Source organism: Amblyomma mixtum, chromosome 3, assembly GCF_055824585.1.
Source record: "Amblyomma mixtum isolate Tamu chromosome 3, ASM5582458v1, whole genome shotgun sequence".
In the NCBI taxonomy this organism is placed as follows: domain Eukaryota; kingdom Metazoa; phylum Arthropoda; class Arachnida; order Ixodida; family Ixodidae; genus Amblyomma; species Amblyomma mixtum.
In genome coordinates this window covers 145,937,576-145,950,895 of record NC_143014.1, presented here as the reverse complement: position 1 = coordinate 145,950,895, position 13,320 = coordinate 145,937,576, and the positions used below count along the sequence as shown (strand labels likewise).

Here is a 13,320-nt window from a genome sequence, read left to right as displayed (position 1 = left end):
GAAGTTGCAAAAATGACAAAAAGTTTGGTACCAAACGAATTTCTAGATAAGCAAAGTGTGAAATTTCTGATAATGTAGAATTGGCTAGCTTTATATCGCAACACAACCTCCACCATGCCGATCGAGCACTAGGGTTAGGCAAGGTACTTCAAAAATGTATCTTTGACCTACCACCAAAAATTGTTTTTCCGCTACTGATACAAGATGCACAACCAAAATTGATTTCTAATACAGAAACCCGATACTGTGTCGTTGATGCTTTGTTACATTACAGAAATTCAATGTTAATAAAGCCAGTAATATTGTTAGCTAAGTCAAGAAATTTCTCCTTGGTTTCGCAAACCTTTAGCATTAAACAATCTTGCTGCACGGATTTCTTTAAGCTCCAATTTATTTACACTATGCAGTCGGTGCAGCATGCTTCGTTAGAACTTTGGCATTGGACTCAAGCCGTGATGACTATCAAACGATCACTTCCATAAACAGCCTAGCAAAATCTTTGTTTCAAGCTAATTATTTCATCTATCCGAACTGGTCTGTGAGCACTTGACTACTAATGAATAAACTTGAAATTTTTATGACGCTGTTCATTTGTTACCGATACATTTACCAGGTTACCTGTGCCTTTGCCCTATGCCCCAGCATCCACTATTATTATGTTTAACATACGTTTGCAGTTGAACTTTAATTTAGGTCAAAAGCTACTAGAAAAACAAGAAAAAAAAACTTGTGTTAGCAGCCAAACGTTATTTATATGCGAAGTCAGCACTCACACACTAGGTTCATTACTTCCAAGGTAACACATGAAAGTTAGTTATACCCGAGGCCGACACATGAAAGGTTATGTTTAAGGTGGCATACTTAGGTTTGGTATATCCGAGGTTAGCATACCGAGCAATCCGTTAGCAATCTGAGGTGGCACACTAAGGTTCATTGTATCCAAGGCGGCACACTAAGGTTCCTTATATCCGAGGTAGCACAGTTTGTATAGGTAGTATACCAAGCTCATTCGTAGCCCAGTGGGCAGGAGGCAGCCTGCCTATTGTAACACATGGGGCACTTGCCAGTGGCTACCGACAGACGGCGGTCGCCATTTCCGCATGCACAGACCCTTCTAATGCCAACGTATTAATAAATGGCTGAAAATTTTTATTTGGCAAAACATATCTTGCTAACCTCTATTATTTAGAAGTTGCTTTCAGTTACCTGTATTGAGTATAGCAGCATTTGATCAAGCCGCCAGTCAGAAAAAGCCACACAATGCCGCTGTGCTGTGAGCGATGCACATGAAAAAGCCTCTAGCCTCTATACAGGAGCAGCCAAGCACGATGCCTTGTTTTAATTTATGAAGGTGCTTTTTATCAACAGATAAGAGAGAGGCGTAGCTACGCCGCCTCGAGGATCCTGGAGGTATAGTTAAGAAGCTCAAGTTTTACTAGCGCCTCTTGAGAACTATGACTTGTAGCGCTTGCTTCTCCAAGCAAAAGGAATGTGTCAGCTGATGCATTCGATGCTGCCAGCATTTACAATTCCAGTGACTCGCGTGTGGAAGAGCGCTTGACTTTTATCGAACTGAAGGCTACAACAGATGTTTTGTAAGCTCCTGAGCATGACGGTGAAAGTCCATATCTGTTGGCAACCACCACATCTTGAAATAGGGGTGTCGTTTCTACCACAAAGGTGAGCCTGTCTCCTCGTCCCTTCTGTCACAAAGTGTGCAAAAGCACAACATATATGTCATCTATCTACTGACTGGGTCAATGGCACTGGCCTAGTCTCTTCCCGATTCTACTCCATCCCTTTTTTTAATGTGCTACTGCCCGAGACAGTGCTGCGGTCCAAGCTCACTACGGCCTCAAATTCTGCGGTACATTTTTATTTTTTTCAGTATAGAGTATCGTTAAAATACACAATACACTAAAAAAATTGGAGGGGACACAAGAGCTCCGCCTTAAGGGTATGATGCAATAGCATTATTAGGTTGATGCCCATATATGTGGAATTTGTCATTCTCTACGTTAATAGATTCCTGGGAGTCCTCGTACCACTCCTGGCACAGTACTGCAGTGGGTGAACTATGCGCCACTGCCCTGCAATGGCAGGTGCTGCCATTGGTGGGGCTTGTGCGATCCGGTTACCTCTTGCGACCAATCATTAACTGTCACCTGCCATAATGGTCAGTTTGCTCATGATCTGGTGGACAGGTTGCGATCTCACCGCAAGATAACGTGAAGTAGGTGGCCCACCTAGGTTGCTCCACTGGGGTTTTGTCGTTCACAATGCCGCCGACAACACTGGAGTTTCTTCAAAACGGGAGCCTTAACGCTATGCGTTAAAATTTATTTTTGATACCGATACTCTAATACTTTTCTTTTGACAAGCGTTACCTAATACTGATACACAAAAAGTATCAAAAGAGTATCCCTGATGCATGTATCTTCGATACTGCTCACGCCTGCTGCTTAATGCCTTTAGTGGTGCACCTATATAGCAGAATTGGAATTGCTATGGAGATGTACTTTCAGCTCTGCTTTTTAATAAGCTAGCGGAACTTCGGTCGCCTTTTCTACATATTTGTTTGGATATGGGAGTTCCTCTAGAAAGATGTTTCCTTTACTGCTTTTGCAGTATGATCCTCGTTTCTTCAAAATCTGTTGTAGGCGATGTGACGAGACGGTTGTGTGGGAGAGGAAGGAGCTTGTTGCTCTAGAAGTAGCATGAGAGGTAAAGGAGGCACGCTGCAATAAGCGCCTTGCGAGAGGCGCGAGCGCTTGCGTCGGATTGAATGGAGAAGTGTGAAAGGGAGAGGTGGAGGCATGCAGCAGTAGCGCCCTTAGCGGGGTCACGAAGAATTGGCACTCGCGAGCGCTAAATCAGGAAGACGAATTTTGAAGAGAATTTGATAAAGAATCACATTGAGGATGCAGAAATCCGCATCACCTTGTATGATTGGGTTTCAAATTTTTGTATTGGAATGTTTTTTTCCGGCACCACCTACTTCCAGACGAGAGGATCGAGGTGCCCGAAGATCACTGCACGATGTTAACTCTATGGTTGCACGGCGCGCTTATGCAAACAACCTTGGTGGCGCAACAGCAAGGCGCTCGTATATGGTGTCTAGATGAGTAGCGCTCCCATCGCTTCGCAGCCACATGAGAGGGTAATCTGGCTGTCTGGGAAACCTTTTAGCATAATGTAGGCGTACTGCAGTCAAAACCCAAGAAGAAGTGGCAGATGCCCTTTAAAGGAGGCCCTCCAGCAGTGGTGTTGACCAGGTGTCCCGATTCACTTCGACCATGGTTAACCTATAGTTGCACCTGAAAGCACCAGCGGTGACACGCTAGCTGGTGTAAGGGCATTAAACACAACGACGTCATGACAGTCGGTCGGCACCATTGGCTGGAAGGCCTCCTTTGGGGCATTCACCGCTTTATTTTTGAGTTGTACCGGACTATAGCGCAGACGTGTTTCGAATGCCGGCTGTGCACACGCAGTGGCCCCGCCTGGCCGCACTCAAGTCTGCGCGTGCGCAGGAGGCGTCCGGTAAACGGTATGCGCCTGCGTTAATACGTCTCAGCTATGCTAAAAGCCTCTATCAGACGTTTTTAGTGCACCGGAGACTGTGCACTAAAAAGTGCTCAGTGGCCCCACCCATGGTTTATGGGGGTTTAACGTCCCAAAGCGACTCAGGCTATGAGGGACGCCGTAGTGAAGGGCTCTGGAAATTTTGACCACTTGGGGTTCTTCAATGTGCACTGACATCCCACAGTACATGAGCCTCTTGCACTTCGCCGCCATCGAAATTCGACCTACGCGGCCGGTTCGAACCCGCGTCTTTCGGGTTAGCAGCCGAGCGTCATTACCGCTGGGCCACCGCGGCGGGGTGCCCCACCCGTGCTCAAGAGGCGCTAAAATAACCTCTAGGCGAGAAGGAACCACCCCTGGCTCACTCAACGCTTATTGAGGGAGGAAGGTGCGTGCTGAGGTATAAATACGGCGTAGTGATGTTATGGAGTAACTCTGACTAGTTTCACACAAATTAATCGCAGCACCTTGTACTTGGTTGTTCAGACGACTTGGCCTGGAGATTGTTCCAGTTCTGAGGTGAGCATCTAGACTAATGCTTCTTGTGCAGTAGTGTAAGTAATCTCATGCCCGCAGCGCCATCATTTGAGTTTCATTGTACAGATTAGAAAGGAATTGTTTGGCATTGCAGTCTAGGGAACCTTACACACGCGCACTTGTATTTGTCTTATCTTTCAGATGTGCCCCTGTGTGGCTATCAAGGTAAGGTCCAAGATTTAACCCATCTCTGGGGTATACTAAAGTGATGCAGGTATTACTAAGACAGGAGAATCTCTGCTATGTTTTCGTGCGATGGTCCAAGATGTCAGCTATCAACCACTTTTGATTCAGCCACATCTTGCAGGTAAGAGAAAGCCTGTTTGTAAGATACAGCTGAGGAGGTTCTGTAAGTAGTCTGCATCACAGTAAAGCAGTGCACATGCTATTGACTGCTTGGCTTTGTGTGTCCATGCACGCTGTTTGAATTTTGCTTCTGTTAAAGACCTCCACAGTGATTGACTTCTTGAGTTTATGGAGAGCTGTAGCACTCTGCTCAAATGCCGCTCACAATGACATCATATGCACCTAGGTTTTTAGTTGGCTTATTTTCTTGCCTGTGCTGTTACTCCTTGCCATTGCCTGGTTTTACTTGCTTCAGACTCCTTTTTGGCCATTCTATGCGCACCTAACTGACTGTGCTTTTGGTTCTAATATTTTTCACTTCTGCAGGCTGCTGAACAGAGCTGGATTTGACTTCATGTTACCGTCTAGTTGGCATCCTCGAGCTCCTTACAAGAAAAACGATTTTGGGAACACCTAGCGAGCTCTTCACTGCCATCCATATCAGAGCAATTTGCTCATCAATGCATCCATTGTGAACAAGGCCCGAGGCCGAACCAATTTTTGATTTAACAGTTGGTTGCTTCTTGACACTTTCTGCAAACCAATACCTCCTCCATGACTTCTAACAAATTTCCTGGTCTTTTCTTTTTTGTGTGGGTGTATGCACTGGATTCAATAAAGAGTTAACGCAGTAACTGAAAAGTGTGTGCCCTTTTCATACTTAGCACACGCATTTATGGCTCATTACTACAGCCATACATCCTTGTAATGTGGGCTCATTGTTGTGGTCATTGCAGATCAGCTTCGAGTTTTCTTTTGGTGGGTTCTAAACATTTCTAAAGCTTCAGAGGGTTTAAAGGTAGCACTAAAATCAGTCTTCAAATGCGCAAAATAATCCAGGTACCCATTTTGGAATAAAAAAAGGAACGTTTAAAAAAATTCACGAAAAGTTCGACCTAAGAAGTTTTCTAGCCATATACTAGACAGCTTTAGCAATGCTAATAAAGGGCTAGTAAATGTCTAAGTCTAAAAAACTGCTTGCATGAAACTTATTTTAGATGTCAAACTTTTTTTCCAAGACTCTTTTTAGACGTCTATTAGCTCTTTCTGTGTTTCGTGGGAAGCCACCATGTGACTGGCTGAAAGGCACTCCACGCATTCGCTGACTCCTCTTTTCCGAGGAGAGTAAAAAAAAAGTCTGAAGCCAAAACATTTAATTCAATTTAATAGAGAAATCGGCCACACAAGACAATAATTCAAGTGTCTAAGAATGCTTGAAGTGTGTAGATAAGAGTTCCCGCGGTAAGACGAGCTCAGAATCCTCTTTAGTGCACCTTCAAGCTCAATCGCCTTCATATGCTTGTGAGCCAGGTCAGCTTTGATCAATCTCTGTGCTGGCTGAAGCATCGTCTTCGACAATTCTGCCTACAGTATGCACAAAGGCTGCACAAACCCTGCACGATTTATAGCACTTTACTTTTTATCGTAAAAGCAATACTGCTCACAGTTTGAGCCCTTCAGCGTCGTCCCGGCGGTGTAACCACGTTTGACCTTTAGCATGAGCTCTGCTGTGACGTCACGCCAGACGGAGAGAGACAGAGCCTCAACTCGTCTCGTCGCAGTCGTCCCAGCGTAACCACGGCGCGCCGAGCAGCAGCTGCGCGCCGCTACCGCGAATAAAAAACAATTTAAAAAATGAAAAAGGCAAACGAAAAATAAAAAGTAAAAATATAAAAAATTAAAAAAATAATCAATAAAGAAAGGTGAGCATGGTGGCAATTGCCACCACCCCGTTTCAAAGGGGGCGCTCCCATCCATCCAGCGGTTATCCGCAACCTCTGCCGCCGGCTTTGGCCGCGTAGCTCCGAGCTTCTAGACAATCATCCGTTAGTGTCAGCCACTCGTTTTGGCGACCGAGGCACGCATAAATCTCCCAGCACGTGGGGGCCCTCGTGTGGTGAGTATAATGCCATGTAAAACAAATGGGCAAGACTTTGATAAACATAAGCTTTACTAAAAGCACTACCAAGACACACCACCAGCCAAACCAGGTGCAGCCAGGGCTATTGCTTTCACAACTTATCGGGCTTAACCAAGCTAAGCCTCTGCCAATTTTTTTTTTTTAACAAAAGGCAAAGCACCAGGATAATCACGCTACACAATTGAAACAAATGGCAAAGTACAAACGCACCAACTCCATGCAGTTGTGCCCATTAAAAGTGAATACTGGCCTAGTACAAATGAGGCCGATACGGCAGTAAAATTCGCATTACAGCTATGGCACGGAGTCTTGGATTGAACGAATGCCTCCAGACATGGTGCGTGGCTGCAACGAAGACACAGGCGCCAGAAGGGCAAAAAATGCTTCGTGATCGTGCTACGCACCGCGTAACTCACTATCGTGCCGCTACGTATGGGGTGAGGAGAGCAGGGGAGTCTGAGGCAACATGGCCGGGTTAGTGTTCCCGCTGTCGGTCTGCCCACCACCGTTACCCCTGGAAACAGTCTATTCGCATTGCATTGCCGGCACTCTCTGTTCCAATCACCGCAGGGCTGCAATCCAGGCTCCTAGGGCACTGTAGGGCTTAGACCGGGCTGGATGACGAAGTGCACCAGAAACGGCTCCGACTAGGATGAGGGACTGACGGAGGATGGTGGGGATGCCACATCTCAGGGGCAGCAGAAGTCCTGGGTTGCACCTGCGAGAAAAATCAGTGCAATTGCACACCATGCTAGCAATGAGAGGGTTTCCCGTGTATCATGTGCAGATGTGCCTGAATGCCATGCAAATTGTGAATTTCATGAATGAAAGCCACGAAATTGTAAAGCAACCTCACGGAGGTGTCTCATGGAGTACACAACTTTTTCAACATTTCAGGTTGCAACACTTGGTTTATGGTTTATGGGGGTTTAACGTCCCAAAGCGACTGGGGCTATGAGGGACGCCGTAGTGAAGGGCTCCGGAAATTTCAACCGCCTGGGGTTCTTTAATGTACACTGACATCGCACAGCACACGGGCCTCTAGAATTTCTCCATCGAATTTTAACCGCCATGGCCGGGATAGTACCCGCATCTTTCTGGTCAGCAGCTGAGTGTCAACCACTGAGCCACCGCAGCAGCCAGTTGCAACAATTCCTGAGATTTATTGGTACTCACAACAGCATCACCGTGGCATGTAAAAAGTCTCAAGAGAATATTTTATGTTTACTGGAATTAGAGTGTGTCCTTTGGTCCAACTTTAATATGGAACATTTACTTGCTGCCCAATGGTTAAAGGGGAATGTGGAAATCAAATAACAAAAATAAACAGAAAAAAAAAGATTTTAGAAAGCACCAGATTTGGTATTTACAATGTCTTTTAGTTCCATCCTGAAAAATTTTCCCTGAAAACAGCCCCGCACAGACTTTAAAAATGTGTAGGTAACAAAACACTGGCTTAAAAGGGCTCTGAAGCACCTTTAGAGTACAGCACATGAGCTTGCTCAACCAATGCATTGTGTTGTCAAGAACACCTTAGCCACATAATAGACTTCTACACTTAGCAGAGAACCTACAATCACAAGCTAGAGTTGGCGGGCCCTTTCCAGTGACTTTTTCATGCTCGCACCCCCTCCTTCGTCGCTTGCATCTGCATATAAAAGTTGGGAGATGGCAATTGGTTAGATTCTTTCAAATGTCTGGCAGCTACCATGGCCGTGGCCAGTAAGCCGCGTAGCTCTGGCGGGTCGGGAAGCTCTGCCCCCGGAGGTGGGGCTGGCAGAGGAGCGCCAACCTTTCAACGTGCAAAAGGTGGGGAGAACAGAGGAAAAGGCGCGAAGACGCTGAAATTAAAATTTTGACTAAAGATAAGGCAGCTTGTACGAAGTGCATCAAAAAGTTCTAGCTGGACAATATGCGTGAAGCAACGCACTTTGACATCCCAGGACCCCTTTCAGAGCCCCTTTAAGTATCCGTGAGAATGCCAGTTTTCTGAAAAGTTTTTTCACCTGACTGCCCTGCTTGCAGAAAGCATAGTATGACAATAGCGTTGCAAATTTTCACGCTGTTTGTTGCATTGTGTTCCTTGAAAAATTTTCTGAAAATTATTTTTTGAAAAAATTCTTTTCACTAATTCGACATGACAATGAGGGCATTATGCAAACGTGGATATAACTAGAAAAAAAATCTGGCAGCTAAAACATTTGGAGAATGTCATTACAACAACCATCCCTTTGGTTTTGTAAAACTTCAGTGATTGCAGGCTTCCACCACATTTGCTGTCATGCCAAGCTGTTGACATGAAGTATACAAAAATTTTGCATTTAGGCATTCACAGGGCATCACAATAAGCATGGCAAATTTCAATGCTCTATAACAAAAAAAAATTCACCTCTAACGTCCGCATCCCCTCTTAAAGGGGCTGCGAAACACTGCCTGGGGGAATACCGGCTATACTTCAGGTGGGTTATTTATGTCACACAGATGCTGACTTAAAAAGAATTACAGGAATCGATGCACAGGAACGGGAGTTATTCAGTGAAGAAATTTCAAAATACAAGCAAACAAAACGCTGCCCTCAACTCGATTTTGGCGGGGCTTCCCACTCCTATTTCGCTCTCCCAATGACGGCACCTGGCGCAACCAATCAAAACAGCCTGCCAGAGCACGTCGCGGAAGTTTGTACTCCATGGTTGCCTGCTCTCTGTAACTCGTTCTTGCTGAGATTGGCAGCGTTGTTTCCATGCCAGAACGCCTCTGGTGGTGTATTTTTATTTTACTTGCTTTGCAGGGCTTTTATCTAAGACAAACAAATTGTTTTTGTTGATTTAATATAAAACGCAGACAGGTGACAAAATGTGTCTCGATTTATTCACACAATTTGAAGTATATTTACTGTTTGTCCGGTCATGAAGCTCGCGCCAGGTGATGTCATATCCGCTGCTAAAAACCCGCCACTGTGTGGCGACACCATCAGAGCCATGAAGTTGTTTTTGGGAGGACATTAAAATATTAAAAAACGGAATGTATGCGGTATTACCGACGCTAATAGCACCATTATAACTCGCTGTATGCAATCAACAGGCAAAGCAGTTAACTAAGATTGTGTTTCTGGGCCCCTTTAATCCATTACTCTGCATGTTTTGCTTTACGTACTTAGGACTGCTGTAGCAAGTAGTTTCTCTAGGTACTACCCTATATTACACACACTTACACCACCTACAGAAAGGAAAATAGTGTTCAACGTGGCACAAGTTGCCTTTGCCCGGGCACGTCTCAAAACAGGCACAAGCAATAAGGCAGTATTTGTTTGTTTGGTTTATGGGGTTTAACGTCCCAAAGCGACTAAGGCTATGAGAGACGCCGTAGTGGAGGGCTCCGAAAATTTCGACCACCTGGGGTTCTTTAACGTGCACTGACATCGCACAGTACACGGGCCTCTAGAATTTCTCCTCCAAAGAAATTCTAGCCGCCGCGGCCGGGATCGAACCATTTGTTTAATGTGCAGTTACAGAGTAGTACAAAAGTATAAGCAAGATGCACACTACTTTTCCAGGCAGGAATTCCTCTGGAAGCACACTTCGTTTAATGCAGAAGAAATTTCATTCTTGAGGTGTTCCCCTTAGTACTGCTCACAACCGTACATCAGCCTCTTCCCAGTGAAAGTTTCCATCTGGTTTACAGTGAATGTCATCTCATCACCTTGTTCAACTCTTAGAAAAACATGAACCACTGGACTTCCTTGCTCTCCTCATAAACTATGGAATTCAACTTCACTGAGTCTTTCTCATAATGTGCACAACCCTTTTCAGAGGCAAGAGGTTTTCATCTCAAGATAGTGCTTTACTTCCAGATCCTGTAGTTACTGTATTTACATGATTGTAAGGAGACCAGTTTTTAAAATTTGAAAATCGGAAGTGAGGGGGAAAGGGGAGGGGTCTACTTACAATCGAAACCAAAGCATACAACCATAAATAAAAGCCAGACAAATGAGATATCAGAGCTGCTAGGTTGCAATTTTATTTTTTCTCTATGTTCAGCAAGGTTGCACACTAACCTGTGTTGTGCTTCAATTCTTTCTCGACCTACACTTGCACGAAGCAACGGTTGCGCAGCATACTGCCACTGCTTTAGGCAACACTGCTCCACAAGAGACACGGCGGCATTTTTTCCTAATGGCAGGCATACTGTTTACACAGTACACAGTATGCCATACACAGTACTGTTTACACAGTATGCCTGCCAGGATAACATAATAACCAAACAAATATATACCAGTACAATATTTCAGGTTAATTTCACTAGCGATAAGTATCTGAAAAAAAAAAAACTGGAGATACAGAAAGGGTTGTCTAAACAGTCAATTACAGTAGCTAACAGATTTTTTTGGACATAATCAGAACTTCCATGGTAATTAGAACTTCGTTGAACTGTTGTGCACCTCATAAGAATGTGTACATACAGTAGACTCCTTGTTAAGATGAACTCTTAAGATGAATTCTTGGATAAGATGAGCAAGATTTGGTTGGATTCCCATATGAAAAAAAAAAAAAAATCCAACTAATGGGAACAGCTTTGCGTGCCCTTCGGTTAAGACTAACTTATGCACCAACTGCGAACCATGATGACTGTGTAATGGCACTCGCAAGGAAGCTGCGAGGAAGCTGTGTTGCGAATGTGCACTCTCGGGGGAAAGCTCTCACCAATGCGGAAGAGGCAGGACACCGCCTATGCTGGCGCAGATCTCAGCACTGCGCACACATCCCGTGTCGCGCGTTGCCCCCATAGACTTAAAGGTGCATATGATACAAGCATATCTGCTCGTTGACTTGGGGCTTAAAAATTTCAGGGCTGCATTTTCAATAGACGCAGCGCCGCAACAGGCGTTATCATGGCAGAGATGGCCAGATATCAGCACCACACGCACATTGCCTGTGCAATACGGAAAGGAGCATGGTGCGCCTTGTGGGAATCCTGGCTTTCCGCCGTCGCCTTTGCGCGGCTGTGCCGGCCGCCCGCGTTGTTTCTCCTCTTTCCCTTGCTCCCGCCTCAGGCGGTGGAGAGGCGGCTGGGTGACTAATCACTGTCATTTAGCCACAGCTCCGCCCCGGCTCCCCAAGGGCCTTTGCCATTGGCGCCTTTTGGCGGGAATCCGGGACCCGTTTTGGCGGCCGCGCATCCCGCGACCGTCCGAGCGGGGCCCAGAGAGAGGGATCCCTCGAGACAGCGTAAGGTGCGTACGTTACTGTTTGTCCCTGCCGGCCTTTGCCGCTCGGACCAGTGCTTACTCGAGCTCGCCCGCACGTGTCCTCTGACCTGCAGCGGCTCGAGCCTGTCCAGCGGGGTCCAGCGACCTCAGACAGGCGTACCTTGCGTTGATTGCCCACTCTCTCTCGCAACCGGCCCAACGGTCGATACGAGAGAGAGATCACAGCACTGCCGCGGGGACATTCTCCTGCAGCGGCGTGCTAGCGGCGCATATTGCTCGAGTCGCTTCGTGCACGCAGCGGAGCCTTGCTCCTCGCTCGCCCCCGGGACGGGGTGACGATTGAGTGTGTGTGTACTGCTGAAGGACGACGTGAATAAACGTCTCCTTTGTGAACTTGGAGGCCTATTTCTTTGCGGCGAATCGCTCTCCTCCCAGCGGAGGTTGAGTGCACCGCATCGGTGTCCCAGTGTGTGTGTGGTGACGGCTGATCGGGGCCCTTGGCTCGCGCGAAGCTCGAACCCGCGGTGGGTGGCGGCCTGTGTCCACTTAGGAACCCACAGCCTTCTCGTGGCATTGGTAACAGCTATGCTGGAGATGGAGAGATGCACAGCTACGCTGCTGGGGCACATTTGAAACACTCTGAGCAGGATGGAAAGCAATAATAAAAATAAAACCACTAATAGCAGCCACTGTGGGATACAGTGAGAAAACAAGACTCTGGAAAAAGAAAACTAGACCAATGCCATTTTCAGATAGGACAACATGAGCTTGTCTCATGCCCTCAGTCTTGCTCACTTCATGCATAGTGCAATAAATGCTTTATTTGCAATTTCCTCTCTCTGAAAGGCTATTTCATTCCACTGTTTTCATGTAACATATATACAAACACCCCTAGCATGCTCACTTGTCTCTTTTAGGGGCATATTTCTGTTAAGATGCATTTCTGATAAGGCAAACAAATTTCCTAGCACATTCAAGTTTGCCTTAAGAGAGCCTACAGATTACCGACCGATATTTCAGATTCTGTGGAGTCCAAAAGTAGGATTTTTCGGACTAAAATAGATGACAATACTGTGAAGATCGTTTTTTCAACTGAAGGTTAGTTTTTTCTTTTTGACATAATATAGATGCCAGCAGGCATCACTGTCAACTGACCGGTTCTTCGCTATCGTGAAAGGTGGCTGCTTGGATATAAATGGAATCAAATGGACTGGTTTGGACAGGCCTGGCTATTTAATTGTTCCTGCAGTATTCGCCTACGACCATTTAGTGGTCGTAGGCTAATACTGCATGGCGAACCATGTATTTTAATGTATAACGCACCATTTGAAAGAAGAAAGCATGCAACTAAAATTAGATGTCTGTGGAAGGTCATGGTGATCAGAGGTGAAATTTCATTTCTTAGTGTAGAGCATGGAAATTTGGCCAGCTTATTGGGAAGTCCACTGAATGCCTAAATACACACTTTCACTAAGATACCTTAAATAGTTTTGGCATAGATTTTTATATGCTTCAGTGATACAGGAGGTATGCACACAAGCCACAGTGGTCGCCATTTTGCCATCAGTGCAGCACGGTGGAAAGCTACGGCGCGTGCCTAACAGTCTTATCCCCCCAGTCCGGCGTACACTACTGAAGCTGGGGGTTAAACCCAAAATGGTGCCCGTGACGTCACGTGAGTACCTCCTTACCAAACTTGCAGAATGTCTAGCTTCACAACAAAACA

The 13,320-nt window shown here is 45.8% G+C and overlaps 1 long non-coding RNA gene across 6 annotated transcripts in view; it reads right to left on the bottom strand.

The window, feature by feature from the left end:
- The window catches only part of LOC149352281 (uncharacterized), a 33,565-nt gene that overhangs the window by 6,912 nt on the left and 13,333 nt on the right, over positions 1-13,320 (bottom strand). For 4 of the 6 annotated variants that reach the window (XR_016290732.1, XR_016290736.1, XR_016290735.1 and 1 more), the window contains exon 4: positions 6,954-7,106. This is a non-coding gene — a long non-coding RNA (uncharacterized LOC149352281). Of the gene's footprint in view, positions 1-6,400; positions 7,107-13,320 lie in introns of those variants that run through there. The other 2 variants (XR_016290733.1, XR_016290731.1) reach the window with 1 other exon arrangement.